We start from the raw sequence: 16,546 nt of genomic DNA, 5'->3' as shown, positions 1-16,546 counted from the left end.
TATAGAGTGGGATGGGTGTTTATTTCCTTTAAATTATTGCTGCTTTCAGCTAATCTAATGAAACGTGATAAAAGCTAAGCTTCTCTTCCCCAAAACCTTTTTAAAACTAATATTAGCCCTGATATAACCACTTATAATTAAAACCTATCCATTTTCCATACTTTTATTAAGAATATTAATTTTGGTTATTTTAAATGCAATTTGCAACACTCTCAAATCGTTGATAGAAATTGACAAATATTCGTGGAAAAATATAAAGTTAATCCTGTCTGAATTTTAAGAAACATCATTTCACTGTATTTTGTGTTAATGCTTCAACCATTCTACAAAGTATATTACATCACAGTAAAATATAAAGAATATATTTAAGAGGTCACATAATCATTTAATTTTTTTTAGTTCAACAAATAGAAGTAAGCTTCCTTTTTTAGGGTATTTATTGTGAAGAACTTCTTAGTCAGCATATTTTAAATAAAGAATGAATTTATTTATATAAAGGATTTTTAATAAATCATGCTAAGAAATAGAAAATACCATTTCTATGAAGATACTATTCAAAAGTGTCTTCTTAAGAGCATTATAATAAAAAGCTATTATTATGACATTATATATAAGATTATGTCTATTTTGTGTGGATTTATAATTATGCTTATAGGTCTCCCGTTGTCATTTCTTCATAGACTCATTTATTAGTAATAATCATAATTCATACTTTTCTTTAAGGATCACGCACAAAGCTATAATTGCCTTATTTTATAATTTGTATATATATTTATACGAGGGCTACCCCAAAAGTACCCGCCCTGACTAAGAAACCGCAGTAGCTGTTTAAAAAAATCACTGTATTATAATGTACACAATCTATACAACATTATTTCAAGTTTGAAGGCTCCACATTGATTAGTATTTATTAGGCAGACATGAATAGTGAACTTTGTAAGTGAATTAGTTAAAAGTTGGTCATCGTTATATAAAACAATACTTTTTTATTAGAAAGGTTTCAGCCTAACCCATATAAAAACTGAACTGGATTTTACTCTGAGTGAGTCTGTTCCTTCACTTACAAAAGTAGAATTTTAGCTAGCTGAGTCTAAATCTCACAAGGCAAGCATCACAATGGTCGACAATATGAAGTGACGACTCAAGAAATTGTGAAGGAAATGCACAAAGCGGCACAGATTGAGCGTTGACATAAAGTGCCCGGGCTAACATACATTGTAGGAATTTCAAACAGAGCTGGTACATCGCATATTATATGAAATGATATGTTTGCTCAAAGAGAACCAAGTGGAGTGTTGTAAAAAAGTTTCAATTGAGTATTTTGAGAAGTTTCACAGCAAAAAAAAACATCATTTTTGGAATATTGGGTGAAAAAAATATTTTTTAAAGTTTATAAAGCTGAAAAAGATTGTATTGAAAATTGATATATTTTTCCCCAAAAAATGTTGTGTTTTATTTTTGGATCAGATACTTCGGGGACCACACCCGTATATTAACTTTTATGCATGGTTTCATCTGTCACTAATAGGGACACTCGTAGAGCACAAAACTCCACCTAAAATCATTTTCATTAGAGGTTATGGGCGATTATGCGTTTCTAACGTTTTTGTGACTTTCACCATACAAAACTAAATAGGTTTTTACTGTTAACATATTTAATCTTTCTCAAGTTATACGAATATCGCAATGTAAATTTTTACGTAATCCGACTTATAAAAAAAGAAAACAAAGGCAAATATCTTTGACGTCACTGTTGTGTCTTGTCAAAGAGACACAAACTATTTATAACCAGGAATCTTCTTATTCAGGGGTTTAGGACTAGAGTATAATTCTGGAGCAACGTTCCGTTTTCTCAAAACAATTAAATTAGAAAATAATGTTTATTTTCTAATACGCTGCAAATCTAGGCTATTTATAAATAGAAATCATTTTAAGTAATTACTAAAAGAGAAAGGTGGAAAAGTCAAAATTTTACTCAAACTATTCTTTGACGTCACTGTTGTGTAAATATTCTTGAGGGGGAAGTCAACTTACACGTTATGGTATAATCTTGTATTTCTATTAACCTTGTTTTTTGGAATCTTCTTATTCAGGGGTTTAGGACTAGGTGTATACTTCTGGAGCACCCCGTTCCGTTTTCTCAAAACAATTAAAAGTTCAAGTACTTGAAGTCAGTTTGGGTCTTGGATCTTTTCGGTAATACACATTTACTTATACTGCATTTGGGTGCTTGGTATACGGGTCCAACACCCATCCTATCTCTAGTCGTGACTTCAGAAAAATCTCCAAATATTTATTTATCTTATTTGTAAATAAAAAAGTTATTTTCTGATAATCATTAAATTTAGCTCATGTTTAACTTTTAACTTATGTCATTAGATAAGTATAATCAAAATGAAGTATGATTGTTTAAAATGTTATCACTCTGAAAAGAAGAAAAAAGAATGGACTTTCTCAGGGTATGTGAAAAAAGCTATATTCGGTATGTTTAAATAATAATCCTGAGATAAAGTCATTAAATAACAATTTTAATTTCCTCCACTCTTGGTTGTAGAACAGCCTGCAGAAATTTTAATCCTTCATTTCTTTCAATTTAGTTACACAAAGTAACAAAAAATGGTATTCTAAGTTAAGTGTACAAATTTTTGAATATGTCCGACAATCTCTGATTTTGATAAATTTTGGTGAGGGTCTTTATTCCTTAAAAAAAATACAATGTCTGAAATTTTAGATTTGAACAAGAATAAAAACATATTTCAGAGGAATTTCCCTGGGGTGTAGGCTTGAGAGGCTGTAACTCCCCCGATGGAGTAAATTTAATTGTTAAAAAAAAAAAAAAAAATTAAAGAATTTTTAGTGTATTACTAAAAATATGATTAATTTTATTTCAAAAAATTTCAATTTAAAATTTAACTTAATTTTTGAAATTATTTTTCTAAAAAATTAAATATTTAAAATTTAATTAAATTTTTCTTTCCAAAAATTTCATTAAACTATTCAAATATTTTCCTAAAAATTGATATTGAAACATTTTTTCCAAAAAAATTTACATTGGACATTTAATTTTTGAAATTTTTTGAGATAAGCATTGGATTGTTGAATTTTTGCATATATATGATATTCTTTTCTTATTTTTTAATAATATAAAATTTGCAAATGTATCAACTTACCTCAGTGATGGGGTAAGTTGATACATATCATGGGGCAAGTTGATACATGTAATTGAATGAATGATTAAGATAAGAAAAATGGACATATTGATGATATAAAAATTATCAAGTCTATTCAAATTTATTCCATAATTAGGTACATATACATCACACCCTGGTCAATAATTGTACTGTCTAGATTTTATGAAGACAATAATAATTTTATTCATATTGCTTTCCAAATACACAAATATTTCACTTAGCTCGTAGATAATAATCATAATCTAAATAATAAATAATCCTTTTATTCAATTTGTGGTGGTGTTTTTGTGAGAATAGTACATGATACTTTCCAATGTCTATTTTTGGATGGTCTTTGTTGGGTTATAAGTAGTGGGCATAATACTTTAGGAGAGACTTCACTTATTGTTGACGATTTGCCATTTTGTATTGAACTATAAAAAAAAAAAATATGAAGAGATGGACGGAAAAGATACTTTATTCTTGGTTGGCATTTCACATTCAGTAATTTCAGAAGCTATATAATCCGATTCTTCAAAAACATCATAGTTTAAGGAGGATATACCCGTGTTTCTAAATCCTGATACAATGCTTTTCAAAATTTTCCCATCGACCAACTTGAATATATTCAAAGGTTATGTTACCTTACCTTCCCCAACTGTTCGTGCATGCAGAAGAGGAGCATGTTAAAATTAAAGTTGATACATGTATCAACATGCCCCTTACAAAGTGTATCAACTTGCCTCACCCTATGCCATTCAGTTCAAAAGTAATTAAGAAGTAAAAGAAAAAAATAAGTTCGAATTGAATTATTCAAATCATTAACTAATGTCTATTGAACAATTTCAACAGGTAAAAATTAATACGATAACCATTTAAAACATAGATTTGAACCAAAAACTGTAGTGACATCAAATATACAAATTTGAAAAATAAAATTTTGATCCTTCAATCTTGTCCATTTTACTGAATCTTCTAGAAAAATTTAATGAAAAGTTAAAAAAATGTCCCCATCAATATTTTAGAAGTAAACAATTCTGAATTTTCTATAGTTATCTTATATTTAGTGGTGTATACACTTACCCCGGGGTAGTAACTTGTCCCACCTTCCCTTACCCGCCGTAGATGATTAGGGTGATGTATTTTTGTTTTAAAATAATTTTAATAATTTTTTTTATAGCATTATCATGTTTCAGTTACCATGAACTATGGTTTTAACTAATAGTTTTTGTTTCTAGTTTATTCTAAAAATAAAATTAATTACTGAAATGTTTTTCCATTATTTTTGGTGCTCACAATTTTACAACTTTCCCTTTTAATAACAAAATAACATGATTATTTTGTGTGCTCTCATTCGACGGATAAAGTTTTCATGTATGTGAATCGACTTTTTTGTTTGTATTCCAATTTCTATTTGATGAGAGAGGAATAATTGTTTATGTTTTCAAATAAAACTTTTCAATTATAATATCAAATTTAAAACACTCTTATCCAAAAATAGGCGTGAAAATCTTAAAAATATTATAATGTGCATACATTTATGGATGGCTTTAAGTGTTGATATGATCTGAAGTTATTTGTGTGTCTAAAGAATTCTTTGTTAATAATGTTTTGTCATAAATTGGCCAGTTTGATACAAAATACCATTTCTAAATAACTCTTACATATGTTCTGAATGAGAAGCTTAAAATTTAGGATTTTTCACAATTTATGATAAATAGAATAATATTTTTGAAAGAAATTTCCATTCTCCTGTTATAAAAATACATATATATATGCTTGACTTACATACACTGTTTGATAACTTTTGATCATTCTATAACTATTCTACAATAACACTGTCCAACTGAAAAAAATGGTACAAAAACAGTATATGTTCTATTTAATAGAGTTTGATCCCTTGATTCCAAATATGGCCTTATTTTTTCTGTCATAGCCTGGTGGCTTTCAGAAAAGGACATACATTTTTTGTTACTTTGTAACTCAATTAGGTTAGGGTCTATTCACGGTCGTTTCAGAAGATGGAAATAAATACTATGTATATGGAATTCAAAGACCATTTCTTTGTCGATGGAATAAATTTAATTGTTATAAAGAATATGACAATGTATTTTTTTAGTTTCAACTTGAAGAATGTTAATTGTATTTTAAAGATGTTATAATTATTCTGTTATTTTTAATTGAGAATGTCTAAATAAAAAGTAATTACTTTTTTTTTGGGGTGGCGGATTTTGAATTGTTTTGAAAAAAAATCCAAAAATTAATTATTTCTCTAAACAAATTTCAATTATTTAATTTTTTAGGAAAAAAAATACAAAAATCCACTGCCATTAACAAAAATCAAATTGTTGGAAAAAATATTAGAAATATTATGTTATTGAAAAAAAAATTAAAAATCCCACAGTTTTTCACAAAAAAACTTCTAAAATTCACAACTGTTCACAAAAATTAAATTTTTTGGTAAAAATTTTATAAAATTAATTTTTTTTTCAAAAACACAGCTATTGACAAAAAAATTCCAAAAATTATATTTCGAATATTAATTTTTTTAGAGAAAAATTTAAAAATCTGGAGCTATTCACAGCAAATAAAATTTTTTCGAAAAAAATTTGAAAAATTTAATTTAATTTTCGGGAAAGGATTTTATATATAAAATTCCTTAATTTCACCCTTGCAGACGCCCATGTTCCTGGTACAAAAAGACGAAGAGTAACATTGAGAAATTGTTGTGTGGTAATAAGTGGAAGTCCTTGTTGGACTGAGAGTATAATTGATGATGGATATCTGCCTATATCATTGCTAGATATAGAGTGGGATTGGTGTTTATTTCCTTTAAATTATTGCTGCTTTCAGCTAATCTAATGAAACGTGATAAAAGCTAAGCTTCTCTTCCCCAAAACCTTTTTAAAACTAATATTAGCCCTGATATAACCACTTATAATTAAAACCTATCCATTTTCCATACTTTTATTAAGAATATTAATTTTGGTTATTTTAAATGCAATTTGCAACACTCTCAAATCGTTGATAGAAATTGACAAATATTCGTGGAAAAATATAAAGTTAATCCTGTCTGAATTTTAGGAAACATCATTTCACTGTATTTTGTGTTAATACTTCAACCATTCTACAAAGTATATTACATCACAGTAAAATATAAAGAATATATTTAAGAGGTCACATAATCATTTAATTTTTTTAGTTCAACAAATAGAAGTAAGCTTCCTTTTTTAGGGTATTTATTGTGAAGAACTTCTTAGTCAGCATATTTTAAATAAAGAATGAATTTATTTATATAAAGGATTTTTAATAAATCATGCTAAGAAATAGAAAATACCAATTCTATGGAGATACTATTCAAAAGTGTCTTCTCAAGAGCATTATAATAAAAAGCTATTATTATGACATTATATATAAGATTATGTCTATTTTGTGTGGATTTATAATTATGCTTATAGGTCTCCCGTTGTCATTTCTTCATAGACTCATTTATTAGTAATAATCATAATTCATACTTTTCTTTAAGGATCACGCACAAAGCTATAATTGCCTTAGTTTATAATTTGTATATATATTTATACGAGGGCTGCCCCAAAAGTACCCGCCCTGACTAAGAAACGGCAGTAGCTGTTTAAAAAAAATCACTGTATTATAATGTACACAATCTATACAACATTATTTCAAGTTTGAAGGCTCCACATTGATTAGTATTTATTAGGCAGACATGAATAGTGAACTTTGTAAGTGAATTAGTTAAAAGTTGGTCATCGTTATATGAAACAATACTTTTATTAGAAAGGTTTCAGCCTAACCCATATAAAAACTGAACTGGATTTTACTCTGAGTGAGTCTGTTCCTTCACTTACAAAAGTAAAATTTTAGCTAGCTGAGTCTAAATGAGGCCGTATGAGCTCACAAGGCAAGCATCACAATGGTCGACAATATGAAGTGACGACTCAAGAAATTGTGAAGGAAATGCACAAAGCGGCACTGATGGAGCGTTGACATAAAGTGCCCGGGCTAACATACATTGTAGGAATGTTGTAAAAAGAGCGGTACATCGCATAATATGAAAGATGGGCGGCATGTTCGCTTGGACTGTTGTAAAAAAGTTTCAATTGAGTATTTTGAGAAGTTTCACAGCAAAAAAAAACATCATTTTTGGAATATTGGGTGAAAAAAATATTTTTTTAAAGTTTACAAGGCTGAAAAAAGATTGTATTTGAAAATTGAATATTTTTTCCCCCAAAAAATGTTGTGTTTTATTTTTTGGATCAGATACTTCGGGGACCACTCCCGTAGATTAACTTTTATGCATGGTTTCATCTGTCACTAATAGGGACACTCGTAGAGCACAAAACTCCACCTAAAATCATTTTCATTAGAGGTTATGGGCGATTATGCGTTTCTAACGTTTTTTGTGACTTTCACCATACAAAACTAAATAGGTTTTTACTGTTAACATATTTAATCTTTCTACAAGTTATACGAATATCGCAATGTAAATTTTTACGTAATCCGACGTAAAAAGAGAAAACAAAGGCAAATATCTTTGACGTTTGACGAGGTTCAAACTGTTGTGTCTTGACGCAACAAAGTAGGAAAACATAGGCATATTCTTATTAATACATGTTATGACAAGTATAATCTATTTTGTATTTCTATTAACAATAACTTGTCACGAATTTTCAATACTATTCTAGAATTTTAATTTAATTCGACTCTGTGGCAAGATTTTGGCACACAACCACTCATTTTATGACGTAAATATTAAAAGCAGGGGGAAGTCAAAAACATAGTCTTAGCACGTTATGGTATAATCTTGTATTTCTATTAACCTTTTTTTTGAAATCTTCTTATTCAGGGGTTTAGGACTAGGTGTAGACTTCTGGAGCACCTGATTCCGTTTTCTCAAAACAATTAAAAGTTCAAGTACTTGAAGTCAGTTGGGGTCTTGGATCTTTTCGGTAATACACATTTACTTATACTGCATTTGGGTGCTTGGTATACGGGTCCAACACCCATCCTATCTCTAGTCGTGACTACAGAAAAATCTCCAAATATTTATTTATCTTATTTGTAAATAAAAAAGTTATTTTCTGATAATCATTAAATTTAGCTCATGTTTAACTTTTAACTTATGTCATTAGATAAGTATAATCAAAATGAAGTATGATTGTTTAAAATGTTATCACTCTCAAAAGAAGAAAAAAGAATGGACTTTCTCAGGGTATGTGAAAAAAGCTATATTCGGTATGTTTAAATAATAATCCTGAGATAAAGTCATTAAATAAAAATTTTAATTTCCTCCACTCTTGGTTGTAGAACAGTCTGCAGAAATTTTAATCCTTCAATTCTTTCAATTTAGTTACACAAAGTAACAAAAAATGGTATTCTAAGTCAAGTGTATCAATTTTTGAATATGTCCGACAATCTCTGATATTGATAAATTTTGGTGAGGCTCTTTATTCCTTAAAAAAATACATTGTCTGAAATTTTAGATTTGAACAAGAATAAAGACATATTTCAGAGGCTTCCCCGGGGTGTAGGCTTGAGGGGCTGTAGCCCCCCCCCAAAAAAAAAAAAAAAATTAAAGAATTTTTGGTATATTACTAAAAATATCACCAATAAATAATGGTGAATAATTAATTTCATATTAATAATAGTTCAAAAATGCAATTTTGTTATTAGGGGGGTCCACAGGGTTATATTTTATGGGAGCTTAGTTTTTTGAAATTTTTTTTTTTAAATAGTCCAAAAATTAAATTACCAATTTAAAATATTTTGAATCAAAAATTCAAAAATGCAATTACAAAAATCCACAACTATTCTCAAAAAATTAAATTTTTTGGAAAGAAATTTCAAAAAATCTTGGCTATTCTCAAAAAATCAATTTTTTTTTCAAAAATTCCCCATAAAAAAACGAGTTGTTTTCAAAAAAATAATTTTTTTTTAAAACAAGTTTTCAAATATAAAACATTGAATTTTTGTGAGAAAAATTTCGAAAATACTTGGTCATTCACAAAAAAAATTGGGGAAAAAATGTACCATACAGACTCCTGGGAAAGGTAGACAGATTTCGACAATGCACACAACCAATCATATTCTATGACGTCACTATTAAAAAGATTCAAAAATACAATTTCACAAAATCCTCGCTATTCTCAAAAAAAATTATTTCTTTTTTAAATTTTCTCAAAAAAAAAACTAACTGTAAAAAATAAAATAAAATTTTTTAAACAAATTTCAAATATAAAATTCTTTTAAAAAAAAAATTCAAATATTAAATTTTTTCTCAAAAATTTCAATAAAAAGAAAGGCAGACAGATTTTGACAAAGCACGTTACCACTCATATTCTATGACGTCACTATGAAAAAGCATATTAGAAGACAAATATAAGTCGTACACGCGTTAAAAATTGATTGAGATTGATATTTTTTTTATCTACTATCATGTGATGAAAAATTGTCCAATTCTATTTTAGAAAAATATATTTGAAACATAACATTTTCAATAAATAAAAGATTGATCAATATTTAAAATAAAAAAAATTCTTTTTCTCGAATAAATGTATTTCTTCAAAAGAAGTTGCATAAAAAAGAGGATAAAAAAGTTTTGATCTCAAGTATTAAAATACTTAAAAAGTTTTTTGAGTTTTTTTTATAGAAAGATAAAAAAAAGTCTTCTTCTACTATTTAAAAAAAATAAACTGCATTCGAAATGAATAATTTTGTATATGAGAATGAAAAAAAATATTTTTTTTTAAATAATGAAATGTATTCAACTGCAAGTATGCAAACTATTGACACATATTTTGGCGTAATCAAAAATATGTATATGTGATCCGTTAGTATAAAAACTAAATATAATAATTTATTTCAAAATTTAGTTGTCATATTCATTTATTAATTATCATTCATCAATATTAATGTAGACAAGTTTGTCGTATGTCTATTGCTCTGAGGAAAACTTTTGAGAGTGTGCTTAATTAACTGCATAATTCCAAGCAATATCGAATATTCCCAATAGTCTAAACAAATCAAACAAAGATTAATTTTCAAACGATCTGGGATTTAGAGTACACATTTAAAAAAAGTCGTTGCCTTTGGGAAAAGATAAATTCTAAATTTCACATGCAAAGGAAATCCGTATTCGAAGATTTAGAGGTTATAATGGGCTCGAAAAAGAATAATAGATAATATCAAGTTTTGAACGTTCCCGAGATTTTGACGGGTTCCGAGCTTTTGTCAAATTTTGACCTTTATTAGTATAAATTATTTTCTTACAATAATTATATAATTATAATACTCAAGTAACAAATTCAGATGGTTGTTTTTTATATCTCGACGGATATATTTAATATATATATTTCATAACTAAGAAAAGTAATAAATAGTGGAATACCAGTAACAAATAAAAATACATAAGATTCACAAATTAAATATTCCTTTCCCGATGCCGATTTCGATTCCAGAAAAACACACGATTCCATATAATTGTCCCAATACAAATTTATATATATATTGAAATTATCAAAATGTAAATTACATGCATGGAATTACTTCAATACCACACATGGGTAGGTAAATAGATAGCAAATTTGTGGTGTGTCAACATAAAAACGACCTTGTACAAAAATCAAGAAAAAGAGAAAATCACAATATATTTTTCTACTTCACAAACAAAGGTAGTTTGAAAAGTCCGAAGATGGCACTGCAAGGGCTTATCGAGGTAATGTTTTGTTAATAGCATCTCTTGGAAGAACACACACCAATTTCAGACAAGTTGGTTTATTTGTCATTAATTTGAATCGAGGAATTGGTCGGTTGGATAATGGCGACTGTCTTTTGGATTCACAAGGAAGAATCCTCATGGACTATCTGGAAAAGGGTAAAACTATTACGTGTGTTTATTATTCATCATTATTGGACCGTTTGAAAACCGAGCTGCAATAAAAATGCCCACGATAGGCGCACAAAAGGGCATATTCCATCACGTCAATGCAGCAGCTTACACTTCAGCAGTTGCAGCTGCAAAATTAATAGTAATAGGGTTCCAACTCGAGATGCCCACAGCACTAGCAATCTCACACACCTTCACTCTTCTGTCATCTATCGCCATATTGTATTGATGATTTCTGGAATAGTAACATCAACAGGGCGTCCAGAACGTTCATCGTCACATGTGCCCATATGAGCACTCTGAAATATTCGAAACCACTTATAAACTGTTCTAATCGAAAGTGTAGAGTTCTCATAATTTTTATCAAGCTTCTTGTTAGTGTCCTGATCCGTTTTACCCTCCAGCAAGTAATGTTTATTCAACACACTAAATTATTTTTCATTCGTTTTTTGAAAATCCCTCCACTTCCTCGATTCTAAGGATTGCCAAACAGAAAGAAATCGACTGATCTTCCTGAAAGTTGGTGTGTGTTCTTCCAAGAGATACTACTAACAAAATATAACCTCGATATTCCCAGTAATGCCATCTCTCGGACTTTAAACGTACTTTTCAAACGACCCTCGTAGTATTCAATGCAAGTGTTAAGCCTTGTTTTATACGTAAAGCTATTTGATAAAGTTTAATCAAGATTCAATATAAATTTGTTAATTTTATGAAATAAAAAAATCAACTATGAGCCCCCAAGATGGTGTTTCCATCAATTTATGATGTTGGTGAAAACGCTCTGTTGAGTATACCTTGATTCCGTGAATCGAATGTTACACAAATTGTATGCAAATCCCTCCTTTTATTGAATTTATTGTGTATCTAGGCAAATAATTGACAGCTTCAGATGGAAGATTAAGTTATCTCCATAATTGCAATATATATGTGTGCATCCATCAAAAAAGGAATTATAATATATTTATACTTCAATTGGAGTAAGAATTGAAATACAAAAGCGTGCCTTTTATCTCATTATTCATTTTGAGCAAAACATTGTTTTATTCATCGTATAGTATTATGTGTACATAAACCATCTCCATATGCTGTTGATCTGTTACAGTGTTGATCCACAGATTCATGCAATGTGTTTTACTATAAGCAAAATAATAAAAACGATATGCATCATTCTAAAGCTTTTGACCACAATTGTTGTTCTACATATGTACATGTTCTACGTACAACATTAATAAACAAAGATCATAACACGCACAATGTACATCAACGTCTGTCAACATAAAAGCAAGCAGGGCATAAAAATAATTTGTATCCTTTGACAAATTATTGTCAATTTATATTAGTGATTAATCGGATTCGTAGAATTGAGTGTTTTTTCTGGAATTGGATCGACATTTGGGAAATAATGTTTAACTTGCAATTCCAATTCTTATTTATTACTGGTATTTAACTATTTATTACTTTTCTAAGTTATTACTAAAAAATAGGTCCCTCACCCAAGTAAATAAATTTTTGCTCTTTACTAGAAAATTTAATTCTTCAATTTTTTTTCCCCCAAAAATGTAATTTTTCTAATTTTTTCCTGAAATATTTAATTTTCTCTGAATAAATATAAATAACTCTTTTTCTCTAAAAACTTTTTTACCAAAAAAATTCTATATAAGAAATTGAATATTGATTTTTTTTTCCAAAAAATTTAATATTTGAAATTTTTTTCCAAGTTTTTTTTATTTTCTGGAAACAGCTGTGGATTTTGAAAATTTATCTACCAAAAGAGTTAATTTTTATGATTAACTGTGTATTTTGGATTTTATTTTGTGAAAAAATTAATTTAAAAAAAAAAGCGAAAATGTTTGCGAATTTTTGAAAAAAAAAAAATTCCAATAACCAAGTCCTCCTCCCAAAAAAAAACCATCCGTGGACGCCCCTTATAGCAAAATGGTATTCTTTAACTATTATTTAATATATTAAAGAATCGGCATTAGGGAATTTTTACTAGAATCGCATCGGAATCGGGATTTTGTTTGGAATCGTCCCATTACTAATTTCTAGCCATAAATTATACATATTAATCCTTTGGGTATACCACAAATTGCACTTAAAGTAGTAAAAATTTGATTGTCATAATAAAAGAATTCGAAATTAATAAATTTTATATAATGGGAACATGACGGGGCAAAAAAAGCCTCGTTCATCAAATGAAATTTATAAATTGTAGGTGTAACTCTTGAGTATGTTTATTCAAACCACAATTTTAAATAACTATTATATAAATGACTCAAACATAATGTATAGTAGAGTAGGGGTGCCTGGGACATTCAGAAATTTTCATTTTTATTTTCTAATAAATCGTTATTCCGTTTAAACCAAAAGAGTCACCGAAAATAATTCTTAAATTTTCCAAAAACTTACAGTCACAATAAAAGAAGAAAAATATCTGGTATGCCTGATTTAATTTTCTATTGAACTATTGAATTGATTCAAACGCGATCATTGCTTGACACTTATTTATTAATTAATAAATATTGTCTACCATCTTCGTTGAGGCAATGCTAGGATTTGATAATTCAGTGAACGGATCCGTTTGAGATGCGGCTCTTCAATGAAGTACAATATTTGGAAATTTGCATAGAAGGAACTCATCCTCATTTCAACCATTTGGAATACGTATTCGTTCTCTTTTTACTATTAATATTAGGAAAATATATTATGAAATAAGCCATCTTTCATATATACTAGAGTCGGTTTGCCCGGTCTTGGCCGGTGACATTGAGAACTCTTCTGCTTAATATAAAACAAAAAATTATATTTGCTATATTCTGTGTCAACGCTGAAATCGTAGTATTGCAGCAATTTCCTTGGGCATCAAGAATACCTCCAAATATTCCTAGTTGTACAGGTGAATTACTGGCCACATTTCTAGGCACCAAAGAATCTTCTAATATGCTAGAATACATCCCCGTCCATGGGTTGTGTATATGAGCTGCTGGTCCCTAAAGCAGGTTAAATTCTTACCCCGTAGCTTTCCTGTACATATATCAAAAGAACCCTTTCAATATCCAGTACACACCCCGGCCCTCAGGTTGTACTGATGAAGTGATAAAAAACCTACTTTAGATTGAAACTGCGTTATGCCAGGACCCCTTGTATATTTATTTAATTTTAGAAGTCATGTAGTGTTGTATCTTGACGAGGTTGAGGGGACACAAACTATTTAAAGGCGGAGAGATCCAGGACGACCGAGAGAAGTGAGGAGAAGGAGAGGCATGGAGGAATCATACAACAGTTATTTATAAGAGCATCTGTATTCTTATTCATACAAAAACCTACTCTAATAAATATATAAAATACAAGACTATTTATACGTAAAACGAGGTAAAAGACTGTACTTTACACACATATATATATATACAAGAAAATAAGAGAAGAGAACAAGGGAGAAGAAAACACTAATCTATTACCCCCCCACACCAAATCCATGCCGGTGCTTAAACAGGTTCCACTCCATGAATAGAAGCTTATTGATCCGCTCCATCCATAACCAGGTGCGGACAAACCAACTGCTCTTGTATAAATAATATTTCTCTCCATAGACGTGCCGTGCTCTCACCACGCACACCGGAGAATGGGAACTTCATAGGTTGAAATCCACTTTGAATGATGTGGTCCCTGATACGGACACACACTTCACTTCTTGTAAGTGACCAAGGTTCTCTTCCTTCCTCCACGTGGCCCAAACTGAGGTACATCCCGTATTGCTCCGCCTTCCGTAGACGAACAAGCGTTCTCCCTGGCGACGAAAAAGGGCTACCCAACTCCAGGAGGGCTAGCTTCGCCGACGATCCCACAGCAGGGAGGTCACGTGATCCTGATCCCATCCTCGTCGCCAATGTTGTATCTTGACGAAGGCGAGGAGAGTCCAATTATTTATAAGGAGGAGAGATCCAGAACGACCGAGAGAAGTGAGGAGAAGGAAAGGCTTGGAGGAATAAGACAATACTTATTTATAAGAACATCTGTATTCTTATTAATACAAAAACCTACACTAATAAATATATAAAATACACAACTATTTATACTTAAAATCAGGTAAAAGGCTGTACTTTACATATATATATACAAGAAAATAAGAGAAGAAAACAACGGGGAAGAAAGCAATAATACAATACATGAAGAAATAATATGACAATGAGAGTCTGTGAGTACTTAAGAGATAAATAGCAGTTGGTATGATTGACAAATTTGGTCAACTACCAGATGATTTCGGGCCTTTTATTTGTTTCTTTTTGGATGAAAGGTTGCATGACACAATAAAGGTAACGACGTGTGATGAGAAGGAGTAGGAGAAAATAGTGATAGACGATGTAGAAGAAGAAGAGTTATCCCTAGTACCGACTGCCCACTGTCCATCCCTCCTTCTACAGCCCAACACAAAAACGTGCGTGGTACAATAAAAGGTAACAACGGTTCATATATCTCTCCCATCTTCTCCTGCCACTCTTTTTTTCCCTATAATACTTCAACTCTACCCATAAGTACTCTCATGAGTAATTTAAGAATCAAAATTCAAACAAAACAATTAATTATCATTACACTAATAATTATAATTCGAAGACTTTGATAATTGAGTGCGTTTGTGACGCTAAAGCATTCATTTTATGTACATAAGTAGTTTAAATTATCATCATTATACAAAATAAAAATAAAAAGTCCAACTATGCTAAATTAACAATCTCTGTAATGGTATCTGAATTGGAAATCGCTGCCAAATCCATTTTATGAATGTTCATTCCAATGATGAAACCTCCATCCGTTAAACATTTAATTGTAAAACAAAAAGTGGCCGTCAAAGAAATAGCCAAAACCAGTAACATGGCAACAAACGTGAATTCCAAATATGACATGGGAATACCGTCCTTTCCTCTCTTGGCTATGACAAAAGGGATTATAAGAACCATATAAATAAATAGAGTCAATACCAATACGCAAATTGTACCAGAACTTATCCCACGACAAGTTCCTCCTTGTCTTCTTTCTTGAATTGATTGGTAATTTGGATCATGCATTTTCAAAAAAATAATGTTTATTTTTCATTAATCAAAATATCAATATCATTTGACAATAAAACTTTCATATTAATTGTTTAAATGAAGTATAAAATACAAGTTTATATCATACAATAAAGAATGATTTAATGGTTAAGAACTCAAATCTTAAATAAGAATGTTTGAAAAAAACACTAATTGATCATTAATAAGATAAAATATTATTTTTATATTTTTTTGAAACTATTGATGAACACTTGTCCACAAGGTACAAGGAGAGGACTCAAAAATTACACAATTTAAAAAGCCGTTTTCACTCCTACGTATTTTCAGTTGTGCCATTTTTATGGTAAACTTTTGTAGCAAAAAATAATATTTCGTCAACTTTCTACACTTTTTATTCAATATATTTCCCCTCCATTCTAAAT

The 16,546-nt window shown here is 29.6% G+C and overlaps 1 long non-coding RNA gene across 1 annotated transcript; it reads right to left on the bottom strand.

Annotated features, from left to right (window-relative positions):
* Nucleotides 1-15,652: 15,652 nt before the first annotated feature.
* Nucleotides 15,653-16,170, bottom strand: LOC139905537 (uncharacterized). The gene is made up of 2 exons (XR_011780402.1): nucleotides 16,053-16,170; nucleotides 15,653-16,003 (listed from the first exon to the last, which is right to left on the bottom strand). It is a non-coding gene; the product is annotated as an uncharacterized lncRNA (long non-coding RNA).
* Between the last annotated feature and the right edge of the window lie 376 nt (nucleotides 16,171-16,546).

The sequence above is a fragment of the Lepeophtheirus salmonis genome, chromosome 5 (assembly GCF_016086655.4).
Source record: "Lepeophtheirus salmonis chromosome 5, UVic_Lsal_1.4, whole genome shotgun sequence".
Taxonomy (NCBI): Eukaryota; Metazoa; Arthropoda; class Copepoda; order Siphonostomatoida; family Caligidae; genus Lepeophtheirus; species Lepeophtheirus salmonis.
Note: the sequence above shows the minus strand (reverse complement) of the source record. Positions and strands in the feature narration are given on the sequence as shown.